At 42.9% G+C, this 14,259-nt stretch overlaps 1 protein-coding gene across 3 annotated transcripts in view; it reads right to left on the bottom strand.

Annotated features, from left to right (window-relative positions):
* sin3aa (SIN3 transcription regulator family member Aa) overlaps positions 1 to 14,259 on the bottom strand; it is a 129,520-nt gene that overhangs the window by 102,302 nt on the left and 12,959 nt on the right. For 2 of the 3 annotated variants that reach the window (XM_073024940.1, XM_073024943.1), the window contains exon 1: positions 1,667 to 1,869. The exons of the other annotated variant lie outside the window; for it this stretch is intronic. The gene's annotated coding sequence lies outside the window, so the exon portion shown is untranslated. Of the gene's footprint in view, positions 1 to 1,666; positions 1,870 to 14,259 lie in introns of those variants that run through there. 3 annotated transcript variants of the gene reach the window in all.

The following is a 14,259-nucleotide window of genomic DNA, read 5'->3' as shown; positions in this document are numbered from 1 at the left end:
GCAAGATAAAATTTAAACTTATTGTAGAACACAATCACCACATACTGGTACCTACAAATGACGACTTATTTTAACACAAAATAGAACACTGATCTGAGTCTGAAATCAAACACTGGTTCAAATGGCATTCTAAAACTTCATCCTCAACCCTCCAGCTCCCCACTATACCAGACCTGAGCATTAATTTACTCACATCCATCATATTCACTCATTCTTGCATGGTTTACGCCCCCCCCCCATGTTTACCTAAAAACAGAGATAGAATGTATTTTCACCCAAAGTCAATTGTGGAATCTCTTAAAAGTGTTTTATACAATATTTATTTCATCACTTTATTGATAATCACTGACATAATACAACCACATGGCAACTACAATGAACACAGGATTTTCATAAAGGAAAGAATTACTTAATGACCAAATGATGTGCTTTAACAACGGTTGAAAGATAAATGCGGACAAGGTTTCATTGTGAAACAGAATCTTTGGACCACCTGAAAAAATGTGGCCACAGTGTAATATCTCATCCAAATAAACTACCGGTTCTTTACAAAATTAACGGGCTTATAGAGAAAGAACGTGGAATGTTGGAACCACCCAGCTGATCTGCAATCACCCAAGGCAGGAGTTCCCAACCTTTTTTATGCCATGGACCCCTACCATTAACCGGGATTAGATCCCAAGGTATCAAGTGCAAGCCTTTTAGCTAAACTCAAGACTATCAGAAATGCAAATGTTTGTTCTAAGGCATAGTGATCTCTAGCGCGAATCCTTCTCCTGGTTTATTTTCTCCGATTGCCCCGCACTCGCAAACTTCGAGAAGCGGTGGCATTTTAACGAAACCTTTCGAGAGGACTTGCGGACACTTCGAGGCACAGGTTTCAATTTTGTTTGCGGGCACTGGAGGTGAATACTTCCAGCTGAATCTAAATGTTTCGCCAATAGGACCACCCCACAGTGTCCATTATGCCTGATGCCTACTCTTCCCCCCGCCCCTTAGAACCTCTTCGAGCCAAGCCACGCCCTAATCTCCACCCCCTCCCAGATCCCTCCCACTGCCCTGTCCACACACACACACACTCGCAGCCCAGAGCAGCAACTTTCCCCGTGGATCCGCTAACCCCGCCCCCTCACCGCCAGTCTCCTCCTCAGACGCCCTCAGCGCCAATCCCCGCTCGCCGTCGGCCCCTTTCTCTCCCCGGATGCCCTCAAACCCGATCGTTCGGCTCCGTACAGAACAACTCCCTCCCTCCCCCCACCCGTTTTTTCACTCCGCTCCTCTCCCCTCGTTCGCCCGGAGCCTCCTGCCTCGGGCCCGTGCTGGCTTGATGTTCCCCCCAATCCCGCCTCCCGAGGCTCTCCCTCCCGCTCGGGGAAGCGCAATCCGGCGCCACCGATCGGTGACCAGCCCACCACCTCCCCAAACGCGCCCGATCGCCGCCTCGATCCGCTCTGCCGGCCGATCGATTCTCCGCCCCCCCCCCCCGTCTCTCGTTCCACCTTCCCCACCCCCAATCACGGCTGCCGATCTTGAGCCCGCGAGCCGGGGCACCGATTGTTGTGCAGGCCGCGGGTTGTTCGCTCGCTCGCTCCCTCACACAGCAGGACAGCGCAGCCCCCCTCCCGGCACACAAACACCTCACCCCACACAGGCCCCCTCCACTCACCGCTCCGAAGCCCCGCCAAAGATGCAGACTCCCTGCGCCCAGTGTCCCTCCCGCTCCGGGGAGCGCCGACAGAGAAATCCCGCGAACCCCTCCAGCGGGGCCCGGGGGTGTGGGTGAAATAAAACCAAACAGCTCGCAGCGGAGGCCGTCTCTTCGTCCGCTCACTCACTGCCTGTCAATCAACGGTACACCGCGCAGGAAGTCCCGCCCACCCCGCGTGCCCCATTGGTTCCGGTGCTGCTACAGCGGGCGGGTTTCGAGGCGCTCATTGGCTGGCGGGCGACGTCCGTCATCCCGCTGTCGTTTGTAACCTGACAACAGTGCTACGCCTATCTGCGAGCGTGATCGGCAGATGCCGGGGACGGAAGTCCCACACTTCCCCTGCGCCTATTGGTCATCGACAGAAGCCCCGCCGACGAGTCTGCTGGGGAAGGAATGAACTTGATTGGATTACAAGCGCTGCCAATCCCGCAGCTCTAGTAAGCGAGCTGACAACCGCTGCCCGCCCATACTCCCAACCACATAACATTAGGTTCAGCACAGCCACGCCGCCTTCCTCGATTATGATTGGTTTGTTTGTTAAATTTAAGTGGACCGGTGTATTTTCTTTGGCATATTCAAATGTCTATCAAACTGATTGGCAGTTAGTTGCCTTTAATAGCGGAAGTGCCACGACTGGTACTGGCTTAAATCAGGTCACCATTTTTTCACTGTGCAAGCAGGCAGTTCAGCTTTGCCTCTGCTTACTGATTTGTGACTGCTTATCTCGCTCGACTCCAAGTGAGATCTCAAGCGTGACTGAACCCACCTCTGTGGCAAACAATGACCGAGTCAGGCTGCTGTGTCCTGCAGTTAGTTACCTAATGCAATCTTACGGACAATTTTTATTTGCGGTGCAGTACTTATCAACGCATTAAAATCTCTACCTGGACCTGAAGTGGTAAATAAGACGCTCTAAATTCTGTGCGCTGTGGTACTCCCTACAATTGTTGGATTAGTGCAACCGTTGTATGTAATTTTTTAAAAAGTAATTTATTCAGTTAAATTTATCATAAATTAAAAACTTAATTTATTTGATGTTTCTATAGTATTTTTGACTTAAGCAAGCAGTTTATTGTTGATGTACAATGCTTTGACGTGAAAATTTTAAACTTATTTAAGGGGATTAAATTATCCTTTTACAATTCGACACCAAAAATTAATAGCTAAAATGGTGACGCGTTCAGGAATGGTTCTTCAGAGTTTAAGTTAATAAGGGCATGTATGTATTGTTCAACCTAGCTAGAATTATATTGTTACCTACTAGATACTACAAAGTATTGTCTTAAATAATACATTTCCCTGTTTATGGCACAGGTTTAATGAAACTGAACTTAGACGGGGTGATCAAAAGCTTGCTTTTATGGCACGAAGTATTAATAATACATGCCTTCAAAGATTTGGCCAGCGTCTCTCCAATCAGAACAGGGGAAAATCATGTGCCTCTAAACTTAAGACTTTATTTACAAATAGCTTGTAACGGCTAAGTTACCCCTTTTGGATCCATCCTGAAGTGTTTAAAGAACTATATTTGGAATTTTAGTTTTGATGGGGGGGGGGGGGGAGGAGAAGAAAAATAACCAGGAACACAAAAGCTAATGCAATCCTAAATATCAAGTTGTATAGACTGCTATTATGAATCCTTTAAGATTTATTGTACTAATCAATTTAGATTGAGAATGCACCTTACTTGCGGTGCCTCAAGTGCCAATGAAAGCAGTAATGTTTGCCCCAAATATTCAAACATATGAATGGGGTCCTCTATCCTGACCAGTGACTCAAGGGAGAATGAAAATCGTTCAGTTTTGGCCTTTTCATCAATAGTTTCTAAAATATGACTATGGCTGCAGCTGTAGTTGAGGCATAGCTTCTACCAGTATCTATATTGGTACAATAAATTAATGAAACTGTAGATTCTGGTAATATGAAATAAAAACATTAAGTCAGGCCCTGTGGTAACAGAAATAGTAGCATTTCAAGTGAAGGACCTTTCTGTAGAAAACATCGAAGTCTTGACTGTTTCTTTCCACAGATGTTACCTGATCTGCTGAGTTTTCTTTAGATTGACCCAATGCAGTGCTGCCCACACAGGGGAAAGAAATTACTTCAGGAACCACAAACCACCATACTTGAGAATAAGGAAACACCATGAAAGGGTGATTATAGAAGTATGAAGCCTGTGCTGCTATTAATGGGAAATTGGAAGGTGTGATGGTGTGCCTCGAGTCAGTAGAACATTTGAGGATGGGGGGGGGGGGGGGAGAAGGTGACATAATCTGAGTACATTAGTCCATCTAATGAACTTGAAAGTCACTTGATGGGAAACAATATTTGGAGCAAATTGGAAAATGGCCGAGTGACTCAATACCGTTGTCACTCATTCCTTGAGAAAACCAAGCCTTGTGTCTGAGTGTTAAATTACCAGACTGATATTGAAATTATTATTGATCTCAGGACACCGATTTTGTTCCCAAAGCAGCTGGGAAATTTAAGTTTAAACTCCTAGTATTAAGAATGTATCTGTAATGGTGACTGGAACTGTTAGTTTGTTTACTTTCTAGACTGCAAATGTTTCAGGTAAAGGCACCAGTTCTTGCATAGCCTGTACTCAGTGTGACTCCAGACCTCAAATATGGTTTTGTGTGAGTGCACTCGACTTGAAACAACATCCTTATTCTGTACATGAACAATTTTATAACTGGGAAGGAACCTTTAATTGCGTTTTCCCTCCCGGCATCACCTGAAGGTCTGACCCTTTGAGCAAGCTTTTGATCACCCCTTCTAAGTTCAGTTTCATTGCTGGCTTGGCATTTGGGTGATCGCAGGCATTCTGTGTTTCCATCTTGGGTTTGATACACAAACAGGAAGGGGAAGAAACAGGGATGCACCTAAAGGAGGCTAAAATAACAAAGCGCCTGAAATGATAAAGTATCTGAGTGAGGTACTATTGTCTCCACACTACAAAGATAGTAAATGATTAGCAAAATTGCAAAAGATTACAGAAGTCTCCTAGAAAGACAATGCAATTATCAACATCAAGCATGCTGGGCCTCTGGAAAAGAGCAGACCTAATGAGAGGTATGTCAAATTTAACAAAAACTCAATAGGAGGTGACATGGGAAAAAAAAATGAGTATATGTGGAACTAACAATTCACAAGCTTTTGGAAGAAAACTGCTGTCTAGTAGTATATTTATAAATTTAAATTTGTAATTGTCATGAAATCTAGTCTTGACAATAGGTTGAGAGCATTGTTCAATTTGACACTGAAACTTGATTGAAATTACGGAGGCAAAACTTATGGAAACAGTTGACCAACATTTCATTTCTCTGATATGAAGATGTGACTTTTCAAATTCCAATGAAGCCTTTAACTACAGGAGACTAACTTATCCCACTACCAAAATACAGATTCTTTTTTCTCTCCCCTTATATCAGAGTTGCTTTGGTGAGATCTTGGCTTGGTTTAATTATATTGACTTTTCAAACAGGGCATTTGCACTAACTGCAACACAGCTATGGAGGGAAATAGACAATCAGTGGTTCAGGTTAAGACCATTTATCAAGACCTTGAACCTTCCATTGGAAGGGCTTAGGCCTGAAATATTGATTGTACATTTCTCTCCATATAACAGCTGTGTTCCTTTGGAATCCAACATTTACTGACTCTTGTCTCCATTTATACTGATTCCTTTCCAGCAACACTGCTCCACGTGGACATGAGAAATACAGTAGCAGCCAATCTTGGAACAAACCTATTCTCTACGGGCATTGTTGGTGGATATGCAAGCCAAAGCCTTTGCCTTTTGGAAGTCCACAGAATTTTAGACTGAACTGCGCACAAAGAAAGAGGTGGCAGTTGAGAAGGTGTAAAATGACATTAATTTTAAAATTGAATATTGTAGAAGGGAAAGATTAATACTTCATTTTATTTGAATGCAGTTGGACACCTGAGGCAAGTCTCAATACTTGCGCAAAGATTTTTTTAAAGGCAGAAGCTGGGCTGTTTCCTCTGGGTCATTGATAAAACTTGCCAATAATTGCAATAGCTCGGGAACTTGTGAAGGTATTGAAGGAAGCAGTAGAAATGTCAGCGTAGGCAAAGATTTAACATCAGTAATTTTGTTTTTTAAAAAAACACAAACCTCTGCAGCAGACAGCAACATGAAAGCAAGAATTGGCCATTTACCCCATTGACCCTGCCCCCCAACATTCAATATGATCACGGTGGATCTGCCCCTTGATGACTTCCGTGCCAGTTCCCTAGCACCCGCAATTTCCCGATCTTTCAAATTCATCATCCTCCACATTACCTGTACCTACACCTGGCCTCGATCTTCCTTCGGTCGAGAATTCCAGAGATTCTCTACCATCTGCGAGAAGAAATTGCTGCAGACCTCGGTTCTAAATAACTGGCTCCAGGTCCCCTTGCTTGTGACTGTTTTAATGGTGAAAACATCTCCACACATACCCTATCAAGCCTTCTTCAGATACTGTATGGGTGACATTCTGCTAAACTCCAAGGGATACAGACGCACTTGTCTAACCTCCCTTGATAAGGCAACCCATTCATTCTGGGTATTTACAATGCTACTATACCCTCATGAGTACAAGGATCAAAACCACACAATATTCCAAGTGTGACTTCACCAAAACCCTGTACAACTGCAACAAAACCACCCTGTTCTTATACCCCAGCCCTTCTGTTCCAAATGCTGTTTGCCTTCTTCCTACTTACTGGACCTGCTTGTTTAATTTTTGACTTGTGCACTGGTACACCTAGATCCCCCTGTCCATCCCTCATTTGCAGTCTCTCTCCATCGATACAATGTGCCTTTTGATTCCTCTTAAGTGCTTCCCCACATTAAATTCTATTTGCCAGGTTTTAGCTCAGTCACTAACTTTACCCATAAGCATTGCATTTTCACAATGCCTTTATCGCATTGAATTTCATGACCTATGTCAGTGATAATGAATCTGATTCTTATTCTCTGAATATTATGGTGACCCGACTAAGACTACAATACACTTATCTCCATTGCAAGAATTTCCATGATACAGACCTTTCCGCCTTGTTTTGTATCAACAGCAAACTTGGAGACTTTACATTTTGTTCCCTCCCTCTAGACATTTGAAGCCCAAGATCTGGTCTTTGGGGTACCCCGCTATTAACCCCTCCAACTAGAGCATAACCCATTTATTCCAGCTGTTTTCTCCCCAAGGTTGTTATAGCTGGGGTTGGGAATGGGGACAAACTCCCACTACCTATTAAATGCTCCCAATGGCATGCATCTTAAATAGTCTCTGACAACCAGGTCCAGCTCCTGGCCTCCTTGGCTACTAAGCCTGGCGGAACTGTTTCAACCGACAGGAGAAGGGGCAAAGGCAGGATACCAGCTCATTAAAACCAGTCGCTTTGGGCAGACAGAGCTCATCAGATATGGTTGGCAGCTCATCTAGGAGAAGGAAAGCGCTGATCTCAAACCTCCGCTGCCTTGCAGCTATACCCACTCATGGTTAAGGCTTTGGGAGTAAACCCCGAGGGGGAAAAATTCTAGAGCTGGAGTCCCTAAGGCAGTCCTACATTGAGTTCAATGCTGACTGGCAACTCCTGCGACACTGCTGGTGCCAAACTGTATTGGTCTCTGCCATTCCTTTGGTTCATCAGATGCATGGAGAGGGAAAGCTTGCTACATGGGCAACATTTTGCTCTCCATATCACCTTCACAATTACCCATGAGGCATTCCTGTTTCTCTCCATGGATGCTGCCTGACCGGCTGAGTACTTCCAATACTTCCTGTTTTATAACTACAGGTAGGCAGGCTATTAGGAGGGGAATGAGATTCCAGAATTTGAAACAAGAATATACTCTCCCAAATCTGCTCCACCAATTGGATTGACTGATCTGTGATGTAACTCGTACCTTGGTCAATACAGTACTTTGTTCATAAAAGTTCTGCTTCTGTCAGAAATTGATGCATGTAAGGACAGTGCCTGAACTCTGCTGCATTGTCACACTGGACTACTCAGGAGAGAAACAATTTTTATGAAATGGAAAATCCATGTTGAAGGGTTGAACATGGCCATGACAGGGAGGATCCCATTCTAAATAAGAACTGCTTGGGGCAAAGTTTAAATAGGGGCCACAGATTTAAGATGGCTGCTCCCTTCCACCTGCACCATGCCCAGCAATAAAATGGTCTTGCCAGCAATGTCCACAATGAATTTAAAGAGTGCTTTTTGTTACCACAGTGACACAAAAGATAGTATTTTATCAAGTCAAAGTTCACCTCATACACATGGAGAAGCTTTCAACCACCAATTAAAATTTCACATTAGGTCCGATATGCATTAGTTCATTGCTGCACTTGTTATATTAGTATAAATCTGCAAACTTAAAAACAACTTCTGCCCTCCCATCGCATTTCCAAACAGTCCATGAAAACCAACTCATTTTTTATGCCTCGCATTAATTATTTTCATAAATTGCAGCAAGTTTTGTCTTGCACTCTATTGCCGCCACAAAATAAATTTCATGACCTATGTCAGTGATAATGAATCTGATTCTTATTCTCTGAATATTATGGTGACCCGACTAAGACTACAATACACTTATCTCCATTGCAAGAATCTTTCTTTTCCTCAACTAGGTTTCTAGATGCATTCCACGAGATCAAGAGTCATGCATAGTACCGTACCTTCAAGCACCTTTTCTTCCATTCCTTCTCCCACTTCTTTTCCCCAAACCTCCCCTCACTACCTAATGAATACTAATGTAATTGGTTATTGTTTAGTGATATTCAGGCTCAAAAAGTTATGTCCCACCAGGGTTTGAACATTCCTAATGGAAGGCTGAACCTTTAAAATACTTGGAATAAGACCTCAAACTGCAATCCTACTTCAGACAGCTAAGATTACAGTACCATAAGGGGGCATAGTTAATGCTAGAAAGGATTCCTCATGCCTCATTGCCTTGTGCAGTGGCTTTCCCACACTATACTTGGGTGTAATTAATTTTGTGTAACAAATATCAAAAATGTCTTGGAGATAGTCTTGTGGAAGTAGTTTTTTAGTGTTGGTAAAATTAATGTTTTTCTCACAGTGGATGACAGGCTCTTTTGATTATCTAGATGAAAGCCAAGGCACGCTACTTTAAATGTCCGCTATGGCTTTGGTGTAAATTTTCATTATTATTGGCTAATTTTAGCTGAATTCACCACTAAATTTGGCATCCCTAGAGAGATAAATAGTTGAGTGCTTCTGCACAAGGATGAAGGTTGTTGTGGAGGGGTTTCAGTCTTCAGTCAATGACTTCAGTAGCCTGAATGTCATTTGCAACAGGTGTCTGATCACAACAAGTGAAAGTAATGACAGCCAGAGTCTTTTTGTAAATTGACTAAAATGAAGTTTTAATATCTGGTGCTACAGCCCTGATTAAAAGTTGATGAAAGCAGTGAACTGCTTGGAATTCAGATCAGGAACTGTTCTTACCTACAACATTAATGCTTCAGCTCCAAGAAAACTTCCAAATTAAAGCTCAGTGAGGAAATGAGATTTGGCAGATTTTTTAAAATTTATTAAACACCAGCATAGTGGGAACATTAATTGTGCAAAATAAAGTTTCTGCTAAATGATCTGTTTCTGTCTAATCACCAGATAACTAGATTATTGCAGAATAATGACGAGCCAGGATATTTCATCAGTTCAAATTAATCCAAGACACTCTCTGGTTGCCTATCTAAAAGTATTCGACTGAAAAATCGTTTCAACAACAAAGAAAATTCTATAATTTATAAAGTAGAAACAACATTTGGAAAATAATAGTTCTTGGCAGAGCTTAACAGCATGTGATAAACATTCTAAATTTTGAAGATGCATCATTAAGGACAAGCCATTTGATGTAGTGTACAGTATTTGAACTTTCAGAAGGTGCCAGACAAGATTTACTACACAAAATTAGAGGAGTATTGCAGGATGCTGTACTTGGACTTGAGGGTTGATTAATGGAGCATAAATGATCAGTTTTAGGTTGGAAGACTACGTCCGTTGGAGCTCAGTCATTCAATGTACACTCAGACCCCGCTTAACGCTGAGGATGTGTTCCTTGGGGGTGGAGTGCTACGCGGGGTCATTATAGCATTGGGTGTGTCTAACAAAAAAAAACCAGAGATGTATGATATTATTTTATGTATATAACGTAATTCGTGGAGTAACAAAGACGCAAATAGGCCTAACCTGTACATCAGCTGAGCAGCAGTGGAGGGAAGGTGGTTACATCTTGGAGGAGGGACCAGGCTGAGGGTCTTCCTCTCACTCTAGCTTCTTCTTCAAGTAGGCGTCAAGATTTGACTGCCTTTTCTTAAGCTTCCTCTCAACAAGCTGTTCTCTGTTGAGGACATCCCTCTTTGCCTTATTGCTTCGCTCCCAGTCAGGGTCATTATCCATGAACTGGACCGTGATTTGTGTGATCGTGATGATGCTAGTGCTGTGGAATTCTGTGGTGAGATTTCTTGCTGGTGTTTCCTCTTCTCCATCTGTGTCCACAGATACACCCAGGATGTGTTGCTCTGCCATTTCTCGAAGCTCTTTATTACTAAGGCTCTCACAGTGAGAATGCAGTAACATCGCCATCATTAACATCCTCACGCCGTATCACTTGCAGTCTCACACCTGTGCTAATGCTTATCCTGGACATGTTAGATCTACTACCCTCATTGGAAGTTGCAGGCCTTTTTCCAAATATTATGGGTGAAAAAAAATGGAATAAGTTGGCAAAGGTGCAAGAATGTTACACACGTGAGGGAGGCAGAGTGTGAACTAATATGCGATTGGCTGTGAATGGCTCAGAGCATATGTAAAGTGTTCTCATTGGCTGATTGAATGTTTACTGTAACGGCAGCTGCTCTTGAGAAGTTTTAAGTGTTGTTTAGAATTAACTTCTGCCATTTTTGAAAAATTTCAGTAAAGAATTGAATAATCACATCATAATGAATCAGTGCTATGCAGGTTAGTGTTATGCGGAGTCTGAGTGTATTAGTAACTTGAGTGTAGGATTCATGTGACATATGTACGACCTAGATAGAGTGGACATAGAGAGGATGTTTCCTACAGTGGGGGATCTAGGATCAGAGGGCACAACGTCAGATTAGAAGGATGTCGATTTAGAACACAGATGAGGAATTTCTTTAGCCAGAGGGTGGTGAATTAGTGGAATTTATTGCCACAGATGGCTGTGGAGTCCAAATCACTGAGTATATATAAAGCAGAGGTTAGTAGGTGTCAAAGGTTAAGGGGAGAAGACAGGAGAATGGGGTTGAGAGGGATAGTAAAAGACTCAATGGGTTGAATGGCCTAATTCTTTTCCTATGTCTATGGTCTTGTATCCAAGTTTACTGAGGTGTAAAGCTAGGTGGAAATTTGGGCTGACAGGCCGTAGAGGCTTCAGGGCAAGAGTTCCCAACCTGAGGTCCATGGACCCCTTGGTTAATGGTAGGGGACCATGATATAAAAAATAGTTGTGAACCCCTGTCTCGGGGAGATGTGGATGGATTGGGTCATGGAATGAGGAATAATAGTTATTCATTTCAGGAAAAACACATATAAAGATGTTTGTGTCAGAGGAACTTGGCTATCCTTGTATGTAATCAAAGTTAAAGCCATTTTGGCAAGCAACTAAGATGACAAACTGTTTGGCTTTGAGATAGGTTTTGAATACAAGGGTACAGATGTCTTGTCCCTATTGTATTGGTTCCTGGTGAGGCAGCTTCTGGAATATTATGCACAGGTCTTGCCTATCCCTCCAGGAAAGGATGTTCTTATGATGGGGAATGTGCCATTAAGGTTCACCAGATTGATTTCTGTGATTGGGGGTTGCAGGTAAACGGTCTGAGCCCAATCTTCTTTAGAAGGAAGAAGTAATGTGATTTTAATAAAACAACAAAATTCTTGTAGGACTGGTGCAGAGCTGATGTTTCTGGTACTAGGGTGCCTACCAACCAGGGGTCATGGATTGAAAACACAGGGCTGGCCATTTCAGGATCTGCCAGAGGATGGTGAATCTTCAACGGTGTATCTTCAACAGTGAATCTTGGAATATGGGGTGGGTGCAGACTAAACTTTTGATCTCTGATTTAATGACTCAGTGTGACTTGCTGTCCATTTTAAATGTTTTGGGATGTTTTAAATGTTTTCACGTTTTGGGATATCTCGCTTTCAATAATGTTTTACATATTATTTGATGTTTAACTAGGTAGACAGTCTCAATGGCCCGAATAAAAGCCACTGCCCCAGAATTTTAAATATTATAGTCATGGATTTTGGTGTGATTTTCATAATGGTTAGTAAATTTAATTTAACTTGGAGTTCAGAGAAACATTTGACTAATGCTTCTGCACAACTGCTATTGCATGAGTCTGAAAGGTGGTATGGAGAAATTAGAATGCTTTGTGTGGTTAAATGCCACATCTTCCTTTGTCCATAGTTATACAGAAATGGCACTTAGAAGTATTGGTGCCATCCATTTGATATTCCCCAGAAGAAGTCACTTCCTTCAGCATAATATGCAAGACAAAAATTTGGTAGCATAACCAAGACCCTCATTCAGGGATAATAAGACTGTGTACTTAATTAGATTATAATAAACAAGTCTGGAGCATTATTAGAATCTCGACTATTCAATTTCCTTCCACCCCCCCTCACACACACAAGTTATGTTTAGAACAGACTCCCAGGAGTAAGCATTAATGCCCTGCCAATTAACTCCTAAGTAAATAGCAGGATAAATACCTGATTAAGAAACAAGACTAAAGGGGATTAGCAAAAGGACCCATCAGAGATTCAAAGGTTTATCTGACCTGATGTTTTTCTTGCTGTCATGGGGTTGGTTGTGTCCCTTGTGGAATACAACCAGTCAAAGATGTCCCAGAGCAATAGATGACTTTGGAAGGCAGACGGACAAAGCTGCCAGTCTATGCATCATGCCACCAAACAGTGAATCTCGCTTGCATCGTGGTTGGAGGGGGTGCTGCGATGACCTAGCCAGATCGATGTGGTAGGAAGGACCATCAGCGGCAAGACCAGCATCTATTGTCTTTTCCTAAATGCCCTTGATGGTGGTGGTTGCCTTGAACTGCTCTTAAGTCCTTCGAGTGCTGCTGTGTAGGGTTTTTCACAACCTTATGACCAAATGATGGACTAGTGATACCGCTTTGAAGTCAGGAGGGTGAGATACTTGGAAAGGAACTACAAGTGGGAGTGCTTCAGTGTGCCTTAAGCTCTTGTCCTTGGCAGAGATTTGGGAGATGCTGTTATTGTAGCTGAGGCACGTGGATGCAGTTTGAAAACAGTACACACTACATCCATGGTGCTTGGGGCACCAACCAAGCACTCTGCTTTACCTGGGACAGTGCTGACCTTGAGTATTGCTGGATCTGCGGTTATCTGAGCAAGTGCCTTGCAGATCATGGGAAGACCTTGGTGTCAGAATGCATTCATAGCAGGATATCCAGCCTTTGACCCATCATCCATAGGAGTTGCTGGCCAAGTGTGACTGAGGATTTTGGTGGGGGATCTCAGCAATGCGAATGAGATTGAATGTCAAGGGGAGGTGGTTAGATTCTAGTTCAGGGGATAGGGATTGCTTGGTAGTTTGTGATGTAAAAGTTCCTTGCCTGAATATTTTACAGATCCTATTGAATACTGGTGTTCTGAAAGGCTGTGAATATTTAGTAATCATCAGCAAATATCCCCTATCTGGCCTTGTGATGGAATGAAAATCATTGTTGTCGATTGGGATGAAAACTTTGCCTTAAGGAACTCCTGCAGTGGGTTTGGGCTGATTGATCAACAGTCTTGCCCTGATCTGCAAGATCTGACAAATCACCAAGAAATCTATGTTGGTTTGGCCGGTTCTGTCTCAAACTCACCTACCACACTCTAGGCATCATTTCAAGTTAGTATTTTTCTCTAAACGCAGAAGACTGTTTATATGAGTCTTTGGCACATTCCAAACCACTCGTTCGGCCAACCCAATAACGATAGTCATTGTTAGTACAGGAAACACAACAGCCAGTGGTACATGGAAAGGGGAGACTATCATTAAACATTGTAACATGGATAAGATTCATGGGCAGTAAACACAGTATCAATTCAATAGGAACAAGAGAATTTCAGGTAAAGTGTAACCAAAACACTTCTCTCCATCCTGCAGAAAGTTGCAACAGCATCAACTTTGGCTATGCAACCAGACTTTTGATTGGCTACCATTTATCAATAGGTTGAAGAGGAAACCAAGTGAGTACACAACTGCTCAAATGCAATTTACCCACTTGCCGAAAGCTAAAATCATATCCTGGCAGTGCAGCTGGCTTCAACCCCAAGTTATTTTATGACGCATCCCTTCCTCCCGGTGATTAGGAATGGAGGAGGGCACTTGGCCCCTCAGCCTTCTGCTGCCACTCAGTATGATCATCCCAGAGCCCTCTAATATGCCAGTTCCTCATTACCTTCATTCCTCAAACTTTCAGAAGTATGCACCCCAATTAAACAACCCCCAT

Source organism: Hemitrygon akajei, chromosome 21 (assembly GCF_048418815.1).
Source record: "Hemitrygon akajei chromosome 21, sHemAka1.3, whole genome shotgun sequence".
Taxonomy (NCBI): Eukaryota; Metazoa; Chordata; class Chondrichthyes; order Myliobatiformes; family Dasyatidae; genus Hemitrygon; species Hemitrygon akajei.
The sequence above is the reverse complement of the archived record's forward strand: the minus strand, read 5'-3'. Positions and strand labels throughout refer to the sequence as shown.